Source organism: Tupaia chinensis, unplaced genomic scaffold (assembly GCF_000334495.1).
Source record: "Tupaia chinensis unplaced genomic scaffold, TupChi_1.0 Scaffold000647_1, whole genome shotgun sequence".
Taxonomy (NCBI): domain Eukaryota; kingdom Metazoa; phylum Chordata; class Mammalia; order Scandentia; family Tupaiidae; genus Tupaia; species Tupaia belangeri.
This window is the reverse complement of record NW_006160168.1, coordinates 3,262,424-3,267,066: the sequence shown is the minus strand read 5'-3', so window position 1 is coordinate 3,267,066 and position 4,643 is coordinate 3,262,424.

Sequence of the window (4,643 nt, the reverse complement as noted above, 5' to 3'; positions counted from 1 at the left end):
ACTTCCATTTAATCAAAAAGGCATGTGAGGATGCCGTGTAGATAAAGGTACAGCAGTACTGTTAGCATTTAATCTCTTTTTTAAGAAATGCAAATATTGCTGCTGATGGTATTGGAGCCTTGTCCAGTAATCATTTGGGAAGCTTGCTCATTCATTTTTCAAGCTTTGTCTATTATAATCAGTCACTGAAAATTGTGATCTAGAATATTCGTTCTTGACGAAAACAATAGAATTAAGCCACAGGGCTTTGGAAAATTGCTTTCATATTCAAGCAGGGCTACACATATACAGACACCTTGTTGATGATTTTACTGCCTGGAAGAAAATGTATTGCTACTGCCACAAGCCTGTCTTTTGGCACTTTATCACTTACAAGTGATGATAAAATTGCGACAAAGAGACTTCTTTTTAATCTTATAGGTCACTGCTTGTAGTCTGGACTATCCACCCTTTCGTCCTCTTGTTTAGGTTAGATAAGGTGGAAAATTCCCTTTAGTTGTCTCAAAATTTTGTTTAAATGGTATCAAACGCAGACTTTGTCTTCTGATTTTCAAGTCCCTAGATCTTCTAATATGTCAATTTTATTTCTTCATATTTAATTTTTAGATAGAGTTCCAAATATGTTTGAAATGGCTTTTATAAAACTGAATTACTAGATGTATATTGAAGGGTTCAAATCTTTTTGAATCATAAGTATAGAAGATAATCCATCTGACATCCTGAGAGTACTGACTATAAATTGATTTTGTTACTGAATTTTCTTTCCGTTATTGTAGCCACCAGTTTTTTGCTAACTATTCATATAAGAATATTTATACAGATATCCAATCTGGTAATACACAGTTGTCAAGGCAACCCAGATATTTTTGAATGAATATTTCTATCATTGAGCCTTCATATAATAAATGGTAAAGCAAACAATGTAGAAAATTTTTATGAAAAAGTAACACTTATTTTTGAGCTATTTCTTTCTTTTGCTCTTTGATTCTTTGAACTTTTTCATAGGTTTTCTTCAGGGGTCCTTCTATGAAGCCACAATTATGTAGGGTAATAGTTAATTTCCCTGTCAAAGATTTTGTGTGTTACTTTAACAATATCTCAACAATAAAGGAAACCTTTGTGAATGCAGCAAGTCTTATGGAAGAACATTTTATATTAAACAAATGAAGAGAAACTCACTCCCAAGATAGCATTTTATTTCTACTAACGTATCAAGAAAGCAGTTCAGAAAGTGTCTCTCAAGGGGTTCTGAACAGCCTACAAACCCAATTTTTATCTCTGATTTAAATATGCTCTCTGGCTTGCTAGCCTAAATTTTACAAATTTATAAACTATCAAGAAGGAAAGTTAGCAACTTTTTAAGTATTTATTAAGTCAGGATATGTTATTTGCATGGTAAGCACAGGCAGGGAATAAAGTCTCATTAAAATGTTATTAGTGACAACTGTCATTTTACTGAGAACTTACTATATGTGAAGTACTACGCTGGGTACTCTGTATGCATTGTTTCTAGGACTACCTCCAATCTAGGAGGTATGTATTTAAATACCCATTCTAAAGTTGAGAAAGGGGATACGTAGAGCTAAGGAAGGTTAGAACCAGAATCTAATGTGTCCAAGTTAACCACATACACACAAGGATCTGAATATACCATATTGTAATTTTCCATGCTTACAGAGATTTGATGCACAAGCACAACTAACAAGAGTTCAAAGGGACACTGACACTAGGCTTCCATGTCTTTTACTACTTCTGGGTAGGGTTACCTTTGGCATTTGGTCTCTAGATCTGCAACTCACACTGCCTATGAGATTCGTGGAGATGATCACACAGGAGATCTTTTTTTTTTAATCTTACTTTTTAAATTATTTATATATATATATTATTATTATTATTATTCATACATTAAATCACTATACATCATTTAGATTGTGAAGAGACTTTACCCAAAATGATATATACACCTAAGTCCAGGCCAGGTGAGACCACCTTATACATCCTCATCAACAGATAATAGACCTTATCAGTGTCTTCGAAGCTCATCCTCTGATGAACTTTTTTATTCATTTGCTTGTTGGACGAGGCAGTTAAATGTATAATACTTAATTGTCTTTGCATGAGCCTTTATTTCAGCTTGAGTGCAGAGCCTACAGCTTACTTGGTTGTCTTTGTAGGCGTGCTTTCTCACATTATGGATGCGGTGATACACATTTGCATTTGAAGAATGTTACCCACTCTTTGCTTCTCACCACGAGTGCTCCGTGCAGACATCTCTTTTGGAACAACTTGCAGATTCAAATATAAAGAGGAAATCACAAGCAATTTACTTAAATGACTTACCTTTCTTCCTGATATCACTAGAAAGTCTTGCCTGATCAATTGGAAAGGAGAAAGCTACTTTCCACTGTGCTGACCTTGTCTAAAAATGCAGCTCTTGTAAGTACACTCAGATAAAGAAGACAAACAAATGCCCTCCTGGCCTCCCTGTACAATGCTTCCCCAATGTGACTGTCTGTGAAGTACATCTTAAGTGATGAGGAGGAGTCATGACTATTTAGGACAGCTTCGTACAGTGCCTACAACTGCTCTCTGAATGCAAAATCACAGAATGGTATTAACTAGTATATATGAATTAGAAGACTGTCAGGACCTCAGCTTCAGGTGGTTTCTGTTTATAGATATGGCTTCAGGTACAGTTTTATTCTGAAAATTGTTCTTGTAATACTACCTTAAAATTTTACCTCCTTCTAGGCTGCTTGAAAATCATAAAACTACTTGTAAATCCTAAATAATCTTATTTCTGCTGTGAACCAAAAGTCTCATTTTTGCTTCTAGTAGCTTTTTTTTTTCTTTTTGTGTTTTCTCCACAATTTAAAAAAATGTCTGTGTGTGTGACCAGAAATTCTTTAATGGTAAATGCTTAAAGATTCTGAAACAGTAATAATTGGGTCATTTGTAAAAAGATCACAGCCTATGACTTACTAAAGAATGTTTCTGCTTTATGTAAATAGAGAGGGACTCTTAGGATTTCCTTAAGAAAAGATATAGTGGCTAAAGGAAGTACAGCAAAAGTTTTAAAATCAGAATCTTCCAGATAAAAATTTGACTGGGGAGGAATTTGCATTATATTGGGGGAACAGGAGAAGGTTGATGCTCAAAAGCCTCCCTCTGGTGGTAGCATTGGCTTAATAATTTTACTAGGAACTGAGGTTGCTTCTTTACACCTGTAGGTCTGGAAACTGGATTTCATCACTACAGTCAAAGAAGATTTGATGGGTAATTACTTTACAAAAAACTAATATATAAATCAGAAAATCAATTTAATAATTTTAGTGTGGGAAGTTAAAATTTCAATGACTGGGATACATTTATTTCCTAATGAAGTCATCTCTCTCCTCCGTGTCAAAATTCTCAGAAAGGGGCCCAGCAGATGGCGTAATGGCTACGTCTCTGGACTTCTATGTAGTCAACTGTGGTTCGAGTCCCAGACCTGGTGGCTTAAACTCATGCCAGGCACGTGTACATGCGTGCCCAAGATCCCAAGAGGTGAATGGAGGAGAAGGGATTGCAGTGTGTCCATCCCCCCAGGGGGTGATTTCTCGCTTTCTGTCTTTCTCTGTCTTTCTGGCGAGCGCACACACCCTATAGCAAAAACATCACCAAAATTAAAATTCCTAGAAAGCCAGGAAGAAATTTTCTTAATGAGCAAAGATGAGTGCAAACATTTGGGAATATTTCTTCATGAGTTCATGGATACATACTTCCTCCACAAAAGGGAATGGGTCTTTTATGTAAGAATATTTGCACATGGCAGACTCAGACTTTCTTTCTCCTCACCTATACTATGACAGATACAGGGCTATCACATTATTTTACAAATATACTTTTCTGTATAAAACAACCTCATGAGTTGGTTATTGATTTTTTTAGATGTGTTTATAATAAAGATGAAAGTTAAGTCACATTTCTAAGGCATCTGGAACATTAATGAAAAAGAAACAGCTTTGCTTAGGTATAATTGAAATACAATAAATTGTACCAACATAAAATATATAATTTGATAAGCTTTGATATGCCATGCACTAATAAAACCATCCCCACAATCAAACTAGTGAACATGCCCACCCTCCTCCAGCCTTCCCTTGAGCCATCTTCATTTCTTACTACCCGTCTCTGCCCCATTTCACTCCACAGAAAGTCACTGATGTCCTTTCTTTATTGTAGATGAGTTCGCACTTTCCAGAGTCTCACAGAAATGAAATTATACAGTATGCACTTTTATATTTTGAGATTCATTCTTATTGTTGCATGTATGAATAGTTTATTCTTACCATTGCTGAATAGTAGTCCATTGTATGGATGTACCACAATTTGCTTTTCTTCACCTGTTGATGGGATGTTATTGAACTGTTTCTAGTTTTTGGCTAATACAAGTAAGCTTCTATGGAATTGTGTGCAAGTGCTTTCTTTTCTCTCGGGTCATAAACAACTAGGAATCGAAGGACTAGATCATTTAATGTTTTAAGAAACTACTAACCTCTTTTCCAAAGTAGAATGAATTTCAAGTGTACATGTGGTGTTTTAGGTAGTGTCTATGTTGCAATCTTCCTGCCTCAGCCCTCTAACTAGCTAGATCCATAGGC